The sequence below is a fragment of the Triticum urartu genome, chromosome 5 (assembly GCF_003073215.2).
Source record: "Triticum urartu cultivar G1812 chromosome 5, Tu2.1, whole genome shotgun sequence".
In the NCBI taxonomy this organism is placed as follows: Eukaryota; Viridiplantae; Streptophyta; class Magnoliopsida; order Poales; family Poaceae; genus Triticum; species Triticum urartu.
Genome location: NC_053026.1, coordinates 621,760,651 through 621,782,310, shown reverse-complemented (window position 1 = coordinate 621,782,310; position 21,660 = coordinate 621,760,651). Strand labels below are relative to the sequence as shown.

Here is a 21,660-nt window from a genome sequence, read left to right as displayed (position 1 = left end):
GGTTAGTCCCAAAAATAATATAAAAGTGTATAATAAAGCCCAATATATCCAAAACAGTATATAATATAGCATGGAACAATCAAAAATTATAGATACGTTGGAGACGTATCACAGCGCGAGGGGGGGGGGAGGAGGTGGTTGGTGGGTAAAGCGCGGGCTGAAATGTCCCCCCACTAACCGCTTCCCGCTTATATGCAGGGCACCACAGCGGCGAGGGGGAAACCCGCGAATACCAGGTTGGGGCCGAGATTTTGCCGCGCCCCTCAAATTTTTTTGTGGGCCGGGGCGGGATGCGGGGTCTGATCGGGCAGGTTTTTCCGCCCGGCCCGCATTTTGGCGGTTATTTTGCGGGTCGGGGCGGGATGCAGTCTGCTAGAGTTGCTCTAAATGTGTGTAAGTCGTTCGCCATGGGTCCTAAAAATATTCCAACTATGTCAAGTAGTTCCTAAATTTTCGGGTAAAATAGATGTATAGGACCGGCAGTGGACGATTTCAAACTTTTAGGAACTACCTTACACACTTGGAATACTTGTAGAGCCTCTAGTGTATTTTACTCTGTCACTATTATACCTATGGTTGTGTCGTTGTGTGTATGCTTGTTAATGTAGTCATGTGTATGCTTGTTGAAAGTGGTGTTCATATGACTGTGTGTGCTCCTAAACTCACTACTAAAAACAGAGGTTACCACACTCTATGTTTTTCACGTAACCGAACAAAAACACGTTGCATCTGAGGAACAAATATTTGCAACCAAAGGTAGTACTTCTATTTCTGTTCTCATGCAGCCTGGAGCTTTGTGGGCAACCAAATGCACTACAAAACATGGTTTACTGTCTCTATTTGCTCATCTGGACTCAACCGAACCACAGATGCAGGAGGCCCAAAATTCATGCACAGAACCAAACACGCGGCTTATGTTTCTTCCTCCCTCTCATCTAGGATCTAGCTTGTTTTTGTCTTCTTTGCTCGTGGTGTGAGGCTATAAGAGACCAAACTAATAATTAACTGATGCGTGGACATTTATAGTTATGTTATTTCCTTTTCATTTTAATGTAATATTGTGTTTTTTCTGTGCAGAGGATTGCAGATATCGGGTTTCGACGACGCCATTCTATTTTGACACCTTGTGCAAGGCGTTGTGCTGGACGCAGGCGCAAGTCATTGGCACCCGTGTCAAACAACAAACATGCTGGAGATTGGAGGACAACACCAGTTGTGTCTGTCTCTTCTGCAGAAAATAACCTTAATAAAGCAAGAAAAACAAAGGTTTCTAGCTTTCTGCTGAATAAAGCGCCATAGTGCATTTGTGACATGCTTTTCACAATCCTTCAAAGCTTTTCTAATAAATCCTATAGTTTTCTCCATTGTTAGAATTAGAGGAGCTATCGTCTATACTAGAAGGGCTGGGCGCATTTTGCTGCGCCATTGGTATTGTTGGGTTTTCATAAAAATATTACTCTCTGTTTCAAAATAGAAGGCATATTCTTTTTTGAAAAGCCAAACCTCTTTAAGTTTGATCAAATTAGAAGTATATCAAAATCAATAATATCAAATTGGTATCATTACATTCATCATGAAACGGATTTTTATATTTTATTTATTTAGTATTGTGGATGTCGATATTTTGGCTCTGAACTTAGTCAAAGTTAAAAGAAATTTGAGTTTTCAAAAAACTAAATGCACCTTCTATTTTAGAACTGGGGGAATGTTTAGCGAGCAGAGGAGATGATGGCGTGTCTTTTATTTTTATTCATATAAGGCGGTGTTTTGGTCGGCTTTTCACAATTTGATTCTATGTTATCTGCTAATCAAACCATATATATGACAGGAAATTCCTGAGTCGGTTGCTGCATGTACTATATTGGTGCTACAGTGTCACATGACGACCCTTCATTTTTCTAATTGGTGAGAGGGTGAGTGGGATTGATATGTTTTTATAGACCAGTTGTTGCTAATTGATTTGAAAAATCGTTGGCCCGGTCAAAATCGTAAACCAAATCTAGTATTGAATACCTCATTCGAATGGAAGAGCTCTAAAATTAGGGAGCATAGTAAATTAAAATAATTGAATAAGAGAGTGCCAGAGGATATAAAACCCAGCATATCTTCCATTCTGTAGACTAGAATATCTGCCGCACACTCTTTTGTAACTTTCCCTCCTCACCAAAACGGTGTAGGGACCATGTATGTACTTGTACATAACCCCCATTTTTTAAATATATATGCAGTAGGAGCTTCTACTGTTTTGACCCTAAAAAAGACGACCCAATTCTAAATTAGAGACCACAATTGACTGTGAGCTCTTAAAAATTAGGGAGCATAGTATATTAAAAATATAGTTGTCCAAACAAACTTCAGTTTTTCTGAAAACCCCAAGTTTGTATTTCATTTTTCTTAAGAAGAAAAAGGGCATCCAATCTCGCTAATTTTTTTAAAATAATACATTTTTTTATTAATTTGCACAAATATTACGCTCAAAAAATAATTTTCGAAAATAATACACCGTCGGCCCACAGCCGGCCAAGTGGACCTAGTCGGCCCACAGCAGGCCGACTGAGACCCTATCGGCTAGCTGCTGGCCAATTGGCCTGTCGGCCACCAGTTCAGGTCCAGTCGGCCTAATTGGCCTGCTGTGGGCCGACAGCGACTAATTGGCCAGCTGCGGGCCGACAGGGACTAATTGGCCTGCTGTGGGCTGACCGGTGCATGCCACCATTTTTTTTCCCGAACGCTTCCTGGATTTTTTTATATAAACTATGACGTATTTCGTGCAACCCTTTGCCCGTAATATTTTCCCGCCATATGTTCGCGCCAACTCTTTCCCGCCATATATTCGCGCCAACTCTTTCCCGCCACCCGTTTCCCGCCATATGTTCGCGCCAACTCTTTCCCGCCACCCGTTTCCCGCCAATCGTTTCCCGCCATACCGCAGTCGTTCTTTCCCGCCATTTTCTCATCCCTACCTATAAAACCCCCTTCAGACAGAGGAGGATAAACATTCCAGTGTAGTGTAGTTGAGATGTCCCATTATCCTTTTGATCGTAGTTTTCACCCTGAGATGAGCAGGACTCTTCTGAGGCTAGCTACCGATTTCAGGATGGACAATAGGATAGTTCCATGGGACGAACTCACCGGTAGTGACACCATAATGAATGAGTTGGCTCACGAATTACGTATGTCTGGGTGGCCTGAAAGGACCTATGAGGAGGTACGTATAGAACTTCTTAGGTTGCATGCAAGGTGGAAGAAGGTAGTGGAGCCAGAGAGTGAAACTTTCAGAAGGACTGCAGAAAAGCATCCATTTTTATGGACTGAGGAGAGCGAGGACGAAGATGATATCTTCATGCCACCGCTTCCGGGTTCTGCATCGTCAAAGAGCAAGAGTTTTGCATCGTCCAAGGGCAAGAGTACTCCATCCTCGAAAGGCAAGAGTTCTGCATCGTCCAAGGGTAAGAGTTCTGCATCGACGGAGGATGATGATGATGACTTCATGTAGTTTTTATGATGTATGTTGTAAGTTTAGTCGTATGTACCGTTAATTTAGATGTAGTTCTATCTAGTTGTTTATACTGTCTTGTTGTACGAGCATTATGTTCTATCTAAATATGATGTTGTAGTTCGGATAACAGGGTACTAAAATAGAGTAGGCATATATCTCATACATAAGTACATAGTCATTTGTCTCATACATAGAATAGACATAAGTCTCATACATAAGTAGATGGTCATGTCTCTACTGATAGATGGAAGCGTCAGTGACGACGTCTGGCCTGGCGGGGAGGCGGATCTGGAAGCGGCGACCATCCCAACCTGTTAGGTGGCCTAATGTTATGAGGAGGAATTTCAGACTCTCCCTAGTCATGTTGTGTATCCTGTGTGGGGCCTGATGGAGGAGTCGAATACATGTTCATCCACTGGGTGTGCTGCGACATTTGAGCATGTATGTTCTCCTCGGGATGTTGATCACTCCCCCACGTATCATGTGATGCTGACATAGACGCATGATATCCGTAGGCTCCTGCACGATGGAACGTTTAGTCATGAAGAATGAGGTCGCCTCAATTAATATTGAAAACAATAAAAATGAAGACACTTACCTGCTGGTTGTGACGGCTGCTCTGGCTCAAACACGAAGCTCGACGAGGGACCGTGCTGCTGTGGCTGTGGAGAAAACACGAAGCTCGACGAGGGACTGTGTTGCTGTGGCTGTGGAGAAAACACGAAGCTCGACGTGGGACCATATTGTTGTGGTTGCTGCCACGTTGAACTGCCAGGTTGGTCAGGACGGGGTGGCCTGGTTGTCGGCTGATGTGCTAGACGTGGACGTGGTTGATGTCGGTGCATGGAGTGACGCGGCTGCTGCTGGTGGTGCTAAACAACGTCGGTTCTCCGGGTGCACGTGATAGCCTCGTACACAGTCCATATCTTGTTCTGAATTCGTTCCAAGAAGGGCTGTAGCACTAGACGGTGCTGAAGAAGAGGTCCAGATGACAGTGATCGTCCAAAGGTGGTCACGTCCTGGTAGAGTTTGTGTGTCAAGGTAGCCTGCAAATTTCCATAACGATTAATAATGTATGTCTCTTGCACGTCAAAGTATGTGACAACATTACTTAAAGAAAATATATCTTACCGCGTACTGCCTAGAGCCCTCCAAGCTGGACAACAGAGTCATATGCATCAAAATAAGAACCAAATCTCCTCTCAAGCGCCGCATGCTTAGCCCTCCAAGCCTTGCCATAAGAAATTCTGTACTTGAACCTAGCGAAGACTTTTGTCTGGACTGCCTTCACTTCCATAGCTTTGCCCTGCACTATCTCATCGTAAAACAACCGAGCAATAAGCGTGGATGAAAGGTTGGCATGATCCTGAGGGATGCAGGGAATAAGACAAGTGTGATTAACTAAGTCACTTATCACCCAACTGGTGCCATACTTAGGGAGAAAGTCGTGCACCCTGGCGGGACAATCTGCGTTCTTGCATACTATTGTCAGGAATTTCTGACTGGACACCTGAGCTGTGAAAACCCTTTGCATGGACATTGCCCAGTTAATTATTGCATCTTTCAAGGCTTGCTTGTTCGGATACATAGCACCCGTCGCAATATTGTTCTGGTGATATTGCCAGGCTGAATCATGTCCATCATTCACGGTCATTACAGATGAGAAGTCATGATTCCACGATGCAGGATTCGGGACCTCCTCTGCATTTTCTTCTTCATCTGACTCGTCAGAATCATCGGCATGACCCCTTTCAACATCGGTGTCTTCTTCTTCCATCTGGTCCTGCATGTGCCCATCTACCTCGTCAGCGTCCACCTCGCCATTGTAATCACCATCGACATTTCCTCCTTCTACCTGACTACTCTGCCCTGGTTCATAACCATAAGCATTTCCTCCTTCTACCTGACTGCTCTGTCCTTGTTCGTAACCATCATCTCCAGCATTTGACATAGATAACTGCCTCCCTACACTGCTATGACCAGGATCGTAGCCACCCTCGCCTTCATGTGCAGTGACCTCCTTCACGACGGGAAGAACTAAAGCAACAGGATTGCATCCCCTTCGTTCACAACCTTGTAACCACCGCACCCATTCGGAGTCTCGCTCTATCGGGCTCAAATAAAAGTAAATTATTGAACTTGACCGTGTCCACAATGCATGAACACCGACGGTGTGTGTTTCAGTATCAAGACCTAAACTTGCCGCAATCCATTCTTTCAACTGACTGACAGACCATGTTTGAGGTGCGCTCATTGGCACATCTATATGAGTAAATTCACTCAGATCTGCTCCCATCTCAGTTGTTTGGACAGTACCAGGACCATAGCAAAATCTGAAGTTCACTACATCAGACATCTCGGCTCACCTATTTTTTTTCAACAACGAAATACAGGTATTAAGCAACAACTTAATATACCCCCACTAAGAAATATTAGATATGTCTATATATTAGCTAGCTATATATTACAGAATATTAACGGAGCAACTAATACAAGTATTAAGCAACAACTTAAAATGCTCACCAAGAACACCTAAATATTTACGTTTACTACCAGAGCAACTCCAATTACTAACACACCTAAATATATTTACATTTACTACCGAAGCAAATAACAATAATCGCACACCGGAACCGGGAAATAAAATGCTCACCACGACCACCTAAATATATTTACGTTACTACCGGAGCAAATAACAATAATTGCACACCGGTACCGGGAAATAAAATGCTCACCGCGACTACCTAAATATATTTACATTACTACCGGAGCAAATAACAATAATTACACGCAACTTCGAAAATAAAAATGTTTGTTGAAATATACCCTTGTAGCGTGCGTGCGAACGACGAACGGCGGCCTTCAATCACCGGAACTGGAGCCGGAAACTCCACCAAACTACCGGAGCGTCACCTCCACCACACTGCCCCAGCTTCACCACCACCACCTCCACCTCCACCACCGCCACAACCTCCACCAATGTGCTGAAAAAATGCTTCAACAAAATGCTCACCATGACCACCACAAGCTACCCCATCAGTAGATCGAGGTCTCTTTTGGCTACCCTAACTATGTAGAACCCATTCACGGTGCCAAATCCGCGAAAAAACGGGTCATTTTGGTGTATTAATTGGAGCTAGTTCGTGTAAGAGAGAGGAGGAAGGAAGAATAGAGAGAAGCTTGCGGTGGGAGAAAGGGATAGAAGAAGGAGAGGAGAAAGAGACGTGTGCTGCAGGGCCGGCTCCCTGTCGGCCAGCAGCTGGCCGATCGGTCGGCAGCTGGCTGACTGGGTCGCCCGCGCCGACAGCCAGCGCCCGACGTGGCCTGGCCAATAGTCGGCCTCCGCGTGGCCGAGAAGCCACCTGTCGGCTCGCAGTTGGCCGATAAGACCCAGTCAGCCTGCTGTGGGCCGACTAGGACCAGTCGGCCAGCTGCTGGCCGACGGTGTATTATTTTTGAAAATAATTTTGTGGGCGTAATATTTGTGCAAATTACTAAAAAAATGTATTATTTTAAAAAAATTAGCTCCAATCTCTCTCTCTCTGTCTATATATATATATGTATATATATATATATATAGGAAAATGGGTTAGTACTTCGAGGAGTACGTACTTCGTCAATCCTATATATATATTCCCTCCCTCCCTCTCTCCCTCTCTATCTATCAACATTTTTCACCACCCCGAAAGTGCATATGTTGAATTTCTTAAACTAAAAACAAAGATCATTTAGTCTTTATTTTTACACGCTCACATTTATTTTTAAAAGGCACACGAGTAAATTCGCATATCCATATGTTTTGGGGAAGGGAGACAGCTTTGCTTCAGTTGCTGCAAGAATTAGACCATTTCTATTGAAAATGCTCTTAGTTATTGTGGCCTATTAGACCGGCGTCAACACATGTGTTGTTTTTACTAATACGTATCGTTCAGCGAAAAACCTTAGCCTCTGCAATCCAAGAGAGCCTAGGTCATTTATTTTCTCTAGCCGGTAGCCGGGTGCCAACGCGAACGGCAGCAGTCACCAACGTATGAAAGCTTTCTTTGTGAGGCGGCCGCCGAATACTCTAACGCGATGACGTGACCGTCCGGGGATAAATGCTAGTGTGGCCACCCATGCATCCATTCTGACTACCTCCATTTAGCGTAGTAGTATCTCAAAGATACATAGATATGGCTATTGAATATGAACATATCATTATTTATCAAGAGCATGCTATATATAGACATATGGACACAACATCGCACCGTGCTATCGGTGTTTATATTCCCTTGAGGTTCGGCAATAAAGAAACTTATCACTCCATCCATGGATGTCCGGCTTGTTGTTCTCCGTTTCCTCCTCCTAGTACTTGTGTTACACGTAAGTCCTACTGATGTCGCTGGTTCGTCTCCCTCTCTCTCTCTCTCTCCCACCCTCTCTCATTTTTTTAGGTTTGTTAACTTGATGCACAAAAGATTGTTCTTATGTTTTTGTTAGCTTCGTGGATATGCTCGTGTAGTGAGACCTTGACAGACTGAATACTAACGCGTGGATGTCCGTGATTGTTTATTTCTGTGCAGAGAATTGCGGGAAAGGAGCTTATAGGCAGCCATTTTGTTTCGACGCTTGGTGCAAAGGGCTTTGTTGGACGAAGGCGGCTCTCATCGAGGGCGGCCATGTCAAAGATGCCTGGTGTTACAAAACACCATTGGATGCCATTTGTGTTTGTTTGTTCTGCAGCAAATGATTAATTAATCTCAACAACAAAAATAAAGGGTTTCCGCTAAATGAAGTACTTGCTGCTTTTTCTCTCTGAAAATGAGAATCAGCCACCCAAACTGATGCGCATAGTCATATACGTATTATTAATTCTTCAACAATCTCAACCGATGACCAAGTACAACTCAATACCGATGCCGAATAAATGAGCTTAAAAAAACCAACAACATCTACAAAAGGATCTTCCTCACAACAATGTCTCCACAAACTTAGCACGGACCCTATAATGTTTGACAAAGCAAAAACGCTACTCATAAACAAAGCTTTCAGGGAAGGATCACCACACCATGTCGATGTTAACGGGTCCAATCAAATATTACACTTAGAATTTTCATCCTCGGACTCAATATTCGAGACAACACCTTCAATAAAGGCACAACACACGCATGTGACAAAGCCGAATCAAGCTGAAGAGACGAGAACATGGATTTCAACCCAAAGTATGCCCATATTTGTGGTTGAAGCCAAGCTAGATCCTGCCGATGTCGAACCCTGGATACAACCTTCGGCTCTTGGAAAAGACATCTGGAGCAGGTCAAGGGCCTCGTTGCCCCGCTTTCGGACACTGCTGCACTGCCTTCGGTCCCTGTCGATATGGTTTATTTCCCATGCACTGTAGCATTGTCCATAATTAGTTCTTATAGATTTTTTATGTTTAACACTAACAATAGTACTCACATCTTAATTATGTACTTTTTAAAATTTCTACACTTTTAATCATACAATCTAAAAGAGCATCAAGTCATCAATTTCCTTTTGATGTAGGTGCAAAATTCTCCAGATATTAATGGCGTGCTTGTGTATTAACAACAATATCAATACATACATGATGGATTAATTATATTGATGGCCAGGAACGGGGAGATGCTAACCCGCCACCAGGGTGGCCATCCATCCATTCTCAGGGTACCGTCCAGCGTATCTCAAATCCCAAAGACATATAGTAAGCATTCATCGCATCTTAAAGATAGATACAATCATTCCGAATAAAAATGTTTATCAAGAGCATGCAAAGACTCTCTATATAGGTAGGATATTAATTCACTATAAAAAGGCAGGATGTTAATTGCATGTAGTGATGTAGATATATGGTGAAATATAATTAGACGTTGATATTTGATAGAAATTAATTGCATGATGCTATTTGAAAATATATTAATTGCCCATCAGATTTTATGTGATGACGTTGACTTGTTTATAACCGGTGACAGATATATATATATGCATATAATTTTCTTGGAGATACTATTGGTGGCGTCTCCCTTAGGTTTGATAAGAAAGAAACTATCACTTCCATCACCATGGATGCCCGACATATGGTTCTCTGTTTCCTCCTTGTACTTAACGGAAATCCTACTGCCGTTGCCGGTTCGTCTCTCTCTCTCTCTCTCTCTCTCTCTCTCTCTCTCTCTCTCTCTCTCTCTCTCTAACTTGTTTTTCGCTTCTTTGCACGGCGTTATACACGAGAGACTGAAGCAAATAACTAAGGCAACATGTGTACCCTGCTAAAAAAACTAATGCATGTGTTGTTTTAGTATGGTTTTTGATGTGATTTTATTATTATTAGTCATTTTGTGTCGTCTTGTATTTCCATTATAATTATAGGATCTAAGATGCTCTTCAGCTGTGTTTTTCTTTAAAAAAACCTAGCTCGGTAAGTACGAATCACAAAATATAAACCGCAAACCCACTAAAATTTGGGAAAATTATACTTAATCCTGATAATTATTACTACCATCCAACCAGTGTACTCCCTCAATTCATTTATACTAGTTGACCCGTTGCGCCAAATGGCGCAGAGACCCGCTAAAGCCATGTTGTCGATGAAAATAGTTTCATTTGCAAGTACCATGTGTTAAATCATGATATATTGAAAATATGTTTATCACGTTGTTGAATCTGAGTTTGGAAAAAGAAAATATGTGTATAACATGTACAGACCAACTAAGGAAGCATTGTTTTTCACCTGAAAAAAAAAGAAGAAGAAGCATTGTTTTAGTTTGAAAATATGGTCTTCATGATGAGAAACCTAAGTTTAAAAAACATATTTGTATAAGATGTATAGACCAGCTATGGATGTGTTCTTTTAGCAGTGCTTGCACCAAACTTTAATTTTTCATATGCACGAAGAAACAAAAAAACTCTTTGTGTTGTGCATATGGAGGCATAGGTATTTGAATTGCCCATATGTTACCAGGCCCAACCCACGAAAAACAATGTGTGTGGCCCGTCAGGAGTAGAATAAGAAGCGGCAGGGACTGCATCCACCGAGCCTGTTCATCCCCTTTTCTTCCTCGGTTCCCCAGCTGGGCGAGAGAAGCGTTTCCAGAGAGGCATACTCAACTGGTGAGATTTCTTCTTCCTTTGATTTCGGGTTTCTCTGCATGCATGGATTTAGTTCTCATTTATCCAGCTCTTGCATTTTTTTCCCTCTTTCTGTGGTGATTTTTACTCCTCCTGTGTCCTTTTTTAGGCATGGTAGATCATGTGTTGTAATTTTTTCTATTTAGGGATGTTGTATAGGATGCAAATAAACCCTTGTAGTTATTCCAATGGTTATTGGTGTATAGGATGATTAGGTTGCGATTCGATCTTTCTTTTTCAGCCACATTTCCATGGATATATGTTGTGCCAGATTTATACGTTAATGTGTCTTCATTAGACTGTTTTGATTCAAAATCCATGATCCCGTAGGTTTGTCCCACGGCTGAGCATGATGGGATCTCCTGTGGATATTAGTTCTGATGAAAGGGCTGACAGTAGCTCCGACGAACGTCCGGACAACATCTCAGATGAAAGTGCTGATAGCTCCGCATACACGAACTCTGATGAAGGGGTGTAATTGAGATCTGATGAAGGCAGGTACACCAGCTCTGATGAAGGCGCGTACACGAACTCTGCTGAAGGTAAATTTATACATATGGCTCTGAGCTAGATAGTTTCTATCCTGGGAGCCTTTGGTATGTATGTCAATATAAAGTTAGGCTCATCTGGATTGATTATCTTGAAAGTTTAGTATGTGTCACGATGAGTATTGAAGTTTACTATGTGTCTCTGATGGAGGCATCGACGGTACCATATGTTGCTTGAAATAGGCAAACATCACTGTCGTCAATAGAAGAAGAATGTGTGCTGACACATTAAGTTAGGTCTATTCTTGTTCATTCAATGTAGTGGGTGAGCCCAATTCTAATCTAAAGCCTGGGATCATATGTAGCCAAAGACATGTGAATATGATCATCAACAAAAGAAGTTGACCTTGTACCAGCATAAATAAATTGATTTTGTACGTTCAGTATCTCTATTGCTGTATTTGTTCAGTAATGCTAAAAAGATTCAGCCTTGAGCATTTTTTGTTTTTATAGTTTTCATAAATGTGCAACTTAATTTTGGATCATAGATGACTCGTTGCGCCAAATGGCGCAGAGTCCCATTTAAAAACCTGTACGCGTTGAAAATATTTGCAATTTTCAGTAACTTTATTTGTGAGCAAGCACAAAACCATGGCAAGCCTTAAGTATTTGAAAATATTTGACTCTGTTAGTATAAGTAGGTTGTAGCAACTACTTCGAGTAACAATTCAAACCATTTTAGGCGAAAAATGAAGGGCAATTTATCTTTGAATACATATATTTAAGCATGCATATTTCGTTATCTTATTGGAGTAACTTAGAGCCATGTTAGCTGTGACTTCAAAAGGTTTCACCACTCCAAAATCTATCTGAATCCATCACAGTAGATTTTGCATAAGCTTCTACCTTTTTTTTTGAGATGGCATAAGCTTCTACCTAATCATCCTAACAACTTCACCTGAGTTGAAATGACCAATCAAACATCTTAAGATCTTTTCAACAACTCACAAAGACAAAAAATGATAGCGGGACACATGGCATGTATACATGTCTTTCCAAAGAATCCTGGAACACCTCTGCTCACATGATTTCGCAATGGTAAAGTCCACGAGTCTTCATTCAAAATTGTCGAGGACCAAACAATGTGGCCACTCCTGATGACCGCATACGTCAACCAGGCCCTCCTGAGCCACATATTTGTTCTTCACAAATGGCATTGAGGTAACATGTCGTTTAATCACATTTGTATATAGGAACACATGTGCATAGTCATATAATGGAGGTTGGCAAATGATAGCTAAAATAGGAAAGGGGCACGCGTATATCTATATCATGAGAATGTAAACCAAATGAATTACTAAGATAGACAAAACAAATAGCAGTCTGTAACACCAGTACATGGAGTAATGGAAAATCAGTTTGGCAAATTGTTCGACTAAACAAATGGCAGTCTATAACACCAATGTATAGAGCAACAAAAACATCAATTTGGCAGCAATGTTCGGTGATGAATAAGGGGAACATGGCAATATTATATGTGTGTGCATAGCCTAGGTAAATCACCCAAACAATGGGAGCATGACAATAATACATAGGTAAAAATAAACTTGCGAAGGAAGATCATCGGTTCTCTTCGGAAATGAAAGGTTCAAACCTCACAACCAGCTAAAATAGCAATCCTTTCTACAGAGGAAATGCTACATATACTTCTCTAGCGGTTGTATATAAGAGCACCACTTCCGCCATCTACTATATTGGAAGCAAAGTGAAGTGGTCTCACTCGTAATAGGCATACCGGAGTTCATGCCCAGGAAGAGAGCCTACACATTCTCTTTGTACATAGCTTTAGTTTCATTTTCAAATGTTTGGATAAGGTTCCAAGATAAATGAAGGATCAGCTATATCTCCTGATTGTCACTATAAAATGATGCAACATGGAGAAGATGCTAGTAACTATTTTGAGGTTTCAAGAAACAAAAACTCTAAAACAAAATGATCTAAAAAGAATCAGGGGAATAATGTGATAATTCATAGGCCAACAACAATATTTATTTGTCTCTCAAATAATTGGCATGCAAGGAGGAAAATAGTAGTCCTTGCCTCATTGGAAACATTGCAGAGATGTGACTCGGAAAATAAGAAACAGATAAAAAACAGAAACATTAATGTCCGGCAAATTCCAGTGCCTGATGAACTGTATACAGCATAATATTTCAAATGTATATGTAAGGCTGATCAAATTTCACCAAAGAAGCATTGGGTCATCCAGAAAATGTGAGCTACCATCTTATTTTGCAAAACCGTACCAAGTTCCAATTCTTACAAATATAGAGGTAACCCAACTTTCACATGCTTAGACTCTTTGACAGCCATGCAACTACATGGCAATTTCTGGTGTGTCGTCAGACCTGTGACACGGGAGTAAAGAGGTAAAGAGAAAGGAGCACTTACCAGAGATTTATCATGGGCTGACTATTGCTGCTACCATAGGATTATTTGGCCCCACCTTTGCAGCTATCTCATCTCACGCTGTTCGTTGACACTGCATATAGTTCAATGGACAGGAACTGTAAAAAAAGAGGTCTAGCTGAAAACTGCATATAGTTCAATGAGTAGTAACTGTAAAAAGAAGCTAACTAATCCGAGATGTCCTTTGTCTTCTGAAAACAAAAATGGGGAAAGTTTCGAGACATGAAACATCGGTTTTGGAAAAGCAATCTGCCGGCATCCTTTCATGTTCAACCCGCATAAATGATATTAGACAGAGGTCTCGTACTTGATGAATTCACAACTGGTTGAATTCTGTAGATTTGGTCTTCACGATGATAAAAAATAAAGGGAAAATCTATAGACTGTTGTCACAAATCCAGGATAATGTTATCAAGGTTCAGAAAAAGCAAATCATCATATAGTCCACTAAAATGCAGTTATAAAAATACTTTAGAATTACTACGACTTGTGTGCTTTAGTGTGCTTGTTCGCCTTTCCCGTAGAGTGTTTCTTTATTCAGCTAGTTGATGGACTATTTTTGCAAATTTATTGTACATACTTTACTCATATAAAAAATAAGATACTACATGGTTATTTTCTATTAGTTCGTGTCACAACTCATGACAACATTACTGAGGATATATATACTAAAAACCTATAAAGTTTCTAGCTAAGTCGTCAAATGGCTAATCTACATGGACTGGAAACGGAATCACGCTTGATGCTCAGTCCTCAATAATGACTCATATATGTAGGTAAGACCAGACTATCTCGGTCCTTATTTACAAGATCAAATCTCACAATTTATGCTGAGTACAACCTGCTATAAATATAGCATAAGGGGCACATACCCTGAATATATGAGCTATTTGTGATTTCCCAGTCCCTTGCTTTAAGACCATTTTATATAAATTCATGGTAAACCTCAAGATTGGTCAAGCCCAGTTTAGTTACAAATGCAATGCACTTCCCACAAATACGGCTTAAAAATGTCAATCTAGCACTAATGATCTGGACTGGGTATTAGAGATAAATTATATGAGTATAAGTTATCTAGAGCAGAAATTCAGTATAGATACTTCTCTGCTGAGTGGACGCAAGGACGAGCAAAGACAAAATTGAACGGTGTTGAGAAGTTGAACAGCTGGGCCACCAGTCTGCCACAGTTCTTGGGCTCAACAGCTTAGTCAAAGGTGACGACAGGAGCAGAACAAGCCTAGTAGATATCAATTTTCATAAACTCATGCTTCTAAGTAGATCAATCCAAATCATGTGCATACATGACAAATAGCAAAGCAAGTATAAAGTAAGAAAATAAGATCCAAAGTAGACCAATGCATACTGATTGGCAACAATACTCACAGTTAGTACCATGCATAGTGCATAATGCACCCAGATAATAAAGAAGAGACCAAATCTCTATGAACTTTTTATACTGACAAAAGCAGAGTTGAATGCTCAATTAAAAACCTTTGTAACCTAAAGAGCACTGGTGGTGAATCAAACCTAACATTGACGTTGTTGTGAATTATCATCTAAATCTTGCTAACTCAGAAGGGAATAACATTAAGTATGATGCAGACATGTATGAAAGCAAATTTAATCCATATATCGAACAACTTTGCATAGCACATTGACCAATCAAAGAGAGTGTTAAGTACCTGAAGAAGGGAAGATTCCGAATCAAATCAATTCCCTTACTATCAATCGCACTTGCTGCAATTTTTTCTGAGTACTTCATCTCGCTACGTTGGACGATGCAGCTTCACTGAAATTGACAGAGAGCGGATAGAAATCAGGTGGCCAAAATATGTACAGGAGATCGAAACCTAGGGAATAAGAGAAAGTATGTAGATGCAAATCTGAACCACCTCAAGGTCTTTCTCCTGCTGCTCCGGTGGGCAACCCTCCCTCAACCGTTGACCCCGCCCGTATTCGACGCTCCACCAACCCCTGCTGCTTCTTCTAGAGGCGCAAGATTCGCCATGGCCTTCTTTCCCGGCCCAGACGAGGGAGGTTCGTGCGACGGTGGCTGACAAGGGAGTGAGGATGGAGGAGGAGGGAGTGGACCGGCAGCTGTGGTGCCAAGGACGGAGGAAGCACGAAGCAGGGATGGAGGCAGAGGCAGCGCCTCCTATGGCGCAGAGGAGGTGAGGACGCGGTGGCGCGACGAGTCGACCAGCCAACCGCCGCGGGGAGGAGGATGGTGTGCGAGGCATCCCCCTTCTCCTTCCCCCCTGCTTCTTGTCCTCCTCGCCAGCCACCTCCTTCGCCCTGTCGTCCGCATCCTCCCCCTCCACTCCTCCGCGAAAACCCCGCTGCCCTGCTCTCGCACGACGGCGACCTGCGCCCAATCTGGAACCATGGCGGCATGGAAGAGGAGAAGAGGAGGTGAGCGAAGAGGCAAGGCCGTCGGCGTAGGGGAAAGGAGAGGAGGCGGCTGCTGTGGGGATCGGGGAAAAGGGGCTAGGGTTCAGCTGGTGTGGGACGAGGGGATTGGGCAAGGACGTCAATGCGGCTCGTGAGGAGTGATTGGGCAAAAATCTCCCGCACATGCGCGGGGCTGACCCAGCCAATGCGAGCTGGAGGCGAGCCCACCCGTCATTGGACACGAAAAACAACTGTGAGGTGAAAAAGTTTTGACCGTAAAAAAAATATCCAACGATCCAGACGCACCAAAGGCCAGATCGGACGGCCATAAAGGGCTGCGCGCGAGGGAGCCCTCTGGAGGCGAGTTGGCTAGCCTCATTATATATTTTAAACAAACTAGATCACGATTGCGCACGTTGCTGCGTCCGTATATTTTTAAAATTTTTAGAATATTGTGTAAACATTTGAAAATATATATATCAAGAAAACAAAGTTACATAAAGGATAATTTAATCATTCACATAATGGGAGACTTTCTGCCCCGTTATATTGTTTCTTAATTTATATATATGAGATAGGCATCCCAACCTCACCAACTGAGAGACACAAAAACAAAGAAATTGACTATGTCAACGCCACCTCCAAAGAAGCATACATATAGGATTAACGAATCATCCACCGTTTATTTACAGATAATCTATATACGGATACTTCTTACCATGCCTGACTTAACCCCAAAAGGCTAGGAATGTCCGCATGTGCAGCACACATTAACCTCAAAATTTTCCATAGTGATCAAGAATATCACAATTTAGCTCAACGGGTGGGTATAGAAGTTTTTCCCAGGACAAATAAGTAATAGGCTTGTATCCAAAAAAAAGTTTAGAGACTAAAGCATGAGCAATGCTCACGGGGGCTGGGATGGACGCGTACACCTTTTGGGCTAGAATCATGTTTCAAACTTCATCAGTTGGGTTAAACGCACGCAACCGCCGGCCCAATAAGCACACGTGGCCCGAACAATCACAGCCGGCCTAGATAGCTCCACCGAGCAGCGGCCCAAGAGAAACATCAGGACATCCAAGATCGACCTGATCGGACAGTTAGTGATGGCAAGCGCCGTGGAGGCTCGTAGCTCGTTCCGTTATACTATTTCTCAATAAGGTGTATTTGTTTTTCGATAAAATTTCAGAATGTAAGATGCATTTCTTCTAATTCCTCATAATTTTCTTGTTAGCCCTCCAGAAAAAAAAAAGTATCTCTCTCCTAATTGTCTGTATCCTCTCTGTTGATTGCATGTATGTCTTACTTTCCCGGACTAACTGATTTACTTGCCACTAACCAACAAATTTGCCAAGGGTAATTTGGTCCTAACATGTTTATAATTATGTGTCTTGGTCACCGTGCCAAAAATAATACACCTTATATAAAGAAATGGAGGGAGTATTTGACATGCTCTCCATCCATTCCATCCCCGGGGTTTCTGAGAAACCATCACATCATATACTACTACATGGACGCCAAACATGCTACCTTGGGCGTGTTTGGTTGCCCACATCATCTCTAGCAATCTGGGAAGGTAATTTTGGTCGTTTGGTTAGATGCGTGTGCGGTTAGGCTTGCATAGCACATTACTCAAAGCAGCCTAGAGCCCGGCTTTGGAGTAATGGCCGAATCAACCGTTTCTAGCAAGTCGGGCACGAGCGAGCGCAAGGAGGCCACGTGGCTGCACACGCGGGGACGAGAGGGAGAGGATGCATAGTTTCTCAAAACCGCCCCATAAATCTCCTCATCCCTCTCTCACCGCCCACTCTCCCCTGTCTATGCCACCACTCCCTCACAGGTAGCTTTGTGATTATCGATGGTGGGAAGATATGCACGGCGACCACCGGCGGCGACCTTCCGCATGGTGATACGTCTCCAACGTATCTATAATTTTTGATTGCTCCATGCTATATTATCTACTGTTTTGGGCATTATTGGGCTTTATTATCCACTTTTATATTACTTTCGGGACTAACCTATTAACCGGAGGCCCAGCCCAGATTTGCTGTTTTATGCCTATTTCAGTGTTTTGAAGAAAAGGAATATCAGACGGAGTCGAAACGGAACGAAATCAACTAGAGAAGTTATTTTTGGAACGAAAGCCACCCGATGGACTTGGACCCCACGTCAAGGAAGGAAGGAGGAGCTCACGAGGGTAGGGGGCGCGCCCACCCCCCTGGGGCGCGCCCCCTGCCTCATGGGGCCCTCATGGCTCCCCTGGCATGCTTCTTCTGCCTATATAACTCCATATACCCTAAAACTTCCAAAACGGACAATAGATCGGGAGTTCCGCCGCCAGAAGCCTCCGTAGCCACCGAAAGCCAATCTAGACCCGTTCCGGCACCCTGCCGGAGGGGGAAATCCTTCCGCGGTGGCCATCTTCATCATCCCGGTGCTCTCCATGACGAGGAGGGAGTAGTTCTCCCTCGGGGCTGAGGGTATGTACCAGTAGCTATGTGTTTGATCTCTCTCTCTCTCTCTCTCTCGTGTTCTTGATTTGGCACGATCTTGATGTATCGCGAGCTTTGCTATTGTAGTTGGATCTTATGTTTCTCCTCCCCCTCTTCTCTCTTGTAATGAATTGAGTTTCCCCTTTGAAGTAATCTTATCGGATTGAGTCTTTAAAGATTTGAGAACACTTGATGTATGTCTTGCCGTGGATATCTGTGGTGACAATGGGATACCACGTGCCACTTGTTGTATGTTTTAGTGACCAACTTGCGGGTTCCGCCCATGAACCTATGCATAGGGGTTGGCACACGTTTTCGTCGTGATTCTCTGGTAGAAACTTTGGGGCACTCTTTGAGGTCCTTTGTGTTGGTTGAATAGAATCTGAGATTGTGTGACGCATATCGTATAATCATACCCACGGATATTTGAGGTGACATTGGAGTATCTAGGTGACATTATGGTTTTGGTTGATTTGTGTCTTAAGGTGTTATTCTAGTACGAACTCTAGGGTTGTTTGTGACAATTATAGGAATAGCCCAACGGATTGATTGGAAAGAATAACTTTGAGGTGGTTTCGTACCCTACCATAATCTCTTCGTTCGTTCTCCGCTATTAGTGACTTTGGAGTGACTCTTTGTTGCATGTTGAGGGATAGTTATGTGATCCAATTATGTTAGTATTGTTGAGGGAACTTACACTAGTGAAAGTATGAACCCTAGGCCTTGTTTCCTAGCATTGCAATACCATTTACGCTCACTTTTATCATTAGTTACCTTGCTGTTTTTATATTTTCAGATTACAAATACCTTTATCTATTATCCATATACCACTTGTATCACCATCTCTTCGTCGAACTAGTGCACCTATACAATTTACCATTGTATTGGGTGTGTTGGGGACACAAGAGACTCTTTGTTATTTGGTTGCAGGGTTGCTTGAGAGAGACCATCTTCATCCTATGCCTCCTACGGATTGATAAACCTTAGGTCATCCACTTGAGGGAAATTTTCTACTGTCCTACAAACCTCTACACTTGGAGGCCCAACAACGTCTACAAGAAGAAGGTTGTGTAGTAGACATCAAGCTCTTTTCTGGCGCCGTTGCCGGGGAGGTTAGCGCTTGAAGGTATATCTTTAGATCTTGCAATCGAGTCTTTTAGTTTCTTGTTTTATCACTAGTTTAGTTTATAAAAGAAAACTATAAAAAATGGAATTGAGTTTGTCTCATACGCTTCACCTTTTTAATATTTTTCATAAGTATGATGGAAAGGAAAATTGTGCTCAAATGCTAGAAGAAGAATTACATAGAATGCTTGGCATAAAATATGTGAATGATGAGCATGATTGCAATGTTGTTAGTACGAATTCTTTGAATATCCATGACACCAATGATGATTGCACTAGTTATGATGAAAATGTCTCCTATAAACATGTCAATTTTTGTGGAGTGCATTGGGTTTGTAAGTACACACCAAATAGGGAAGATAGATAGTGCATGAGGCATAAGTACTTAGAAACTAAATTTTTGCAAGAAAGGCTAGATGATTGTGCTGAAAATTTAAATTTTCTTGGCCGTACTTGTGGACTTTGCAATGAAAGTGGTCATTTAGTTATCCGATGCAAATTGTTTCATGATCTAATCGTGTCCAAAAATTGTGATGACTTGATTTCCCTTGCACACTATAATGAACTTAGTTTGCTTATGGGCTATGAAGAAATGAAATGTATAACTAACTATCTTCCAGAATTTGCCCATTATAAACTTCTTGGTTTTGATCTAGAGGGAATTTATATGTATTGTGCGGTGAATTGTATTGAAAATCCTTATATTGCCAACTACATAAAGAAAAGAAAAGAAATAGAAGACGAAGAGAATACTAATGAAAGGGAAGAGGCTTCCCTATACCCTCCTATTATTTCTTATGATGAATCAGGTAACGAGGAGGAGCCTCCTATTCAACCAATCTCATTAATGAGGAGCTCCAAAAAGAGGATTGAACCCACACATGATGTGGTGAAGAAGAAGAAGAAAAGAAAAAGGAAGAGAGGTAAAAAGGTATCTCTCCCAAATAAAGTTGCTCCTATTATTGTTGTGCCTCATGAAAATGAAGATGATACACTTGATGATGATATCATTATGCCTATTGCTTGTTGTGATGATTATGATTGGGAAGATAATGATACTTCTTATGATCTTGAAAATCTTTTTGGCACTTGCTTGGAAGAATATAATAATTGTTATACTATCGCTGCTATCTATACTATTAATGATGAGAGTGATTATGCTTATGATATGAAAAGGCCCAAGCTTGGGGAAGCTATGTTTGATGAGGATGACATATTTGAGAATATATTTTCTGCAATTAATGTTTGTCCCAAGCTTGGGGAAGCTATGATTAATGAAGATGATATTTTTAGTCTCCCAAGTTTTGATATGCAAGTTTATAATGATGATGGCATGCCCCCTACTTATGATGATTATTGTGATGATACTTATGCTATAAAAAGTAGTGATTATATTTATAAAACTTGTCATGATTATGATTACCCCTTCTCTGAACCTTACTCTTTTAACATGGAAACAATTTATAGTATTCGAGTTTCCTATGATACTCCCATTATTCATGAGAAGAATTTTGCTTGTGTGGAGAGTAATAAAATTTCTATGCTTGTAGATCATGAAAAGAATGCTTTAGGTGCTGGTTATATTGTTGAATTCATTCATGATGCTACTGAAAATTATTATGAGGGAGGAACATATGCTTGTAGGAATTGTAATAATATCAAGTTTCCTCTCTATGTGCTTAAAGTTTTGAAGTTATGCTTGTTTTACCTTCCTATGCAAGTTGATTATTGTTCCCATAAGTTGTTTGCTCACAAAATCCCTATGCATAGGAAGTATGTTAGGCTTAAATGTGCTATTCATATTCTTCATGATGCTCTCTTTATGTTTCAATTCTTATCTTTTATGTGAGCATCATTGAAATCATCATGTCTAGCTAGGGCCATTAAACGATAGCGCTTGTTAGGAGGCAACCCAATTTTATTTTTGTTCCTTGCTTCTTGTTCCTGTTTAATAATAAATAATCCATATAGCCTCTTCTTAGATGTGGTTTTATGCTTTTAGTTACTGTTTGTGCCAAGTAGAACCTTTGGGAAGACTTGGGGAAAGTCTTGTTGATCATGCTGTCAA

At 41.7% G+C, this 21,660-nt stretch overlaps 1 long non-coding RNA gene across 1 annotated transcript; it reads right to left on the bottom strand.

Moving 5' to 3' along the window:
* Positions 1-11,947: 11,947 nt before the first annotated feature.
* On the bottom strand, positions 11,948-16,113 carry LOC125511338. The gene is made up of 3 exons (XR_007284947.1): positions 15,474-16,113; positions 15,264-15,370; positions 11,948-13,654 (listed from the first exon to the last, which is right to left on the bottom strand). It is a non-coding gene; the product is annotated as an uncharacterized LOC125511338 (long non-coding RNA).
* Between the last annotated feature and the right edge of the window lie 5,547 nt (positions 16,114-21,660).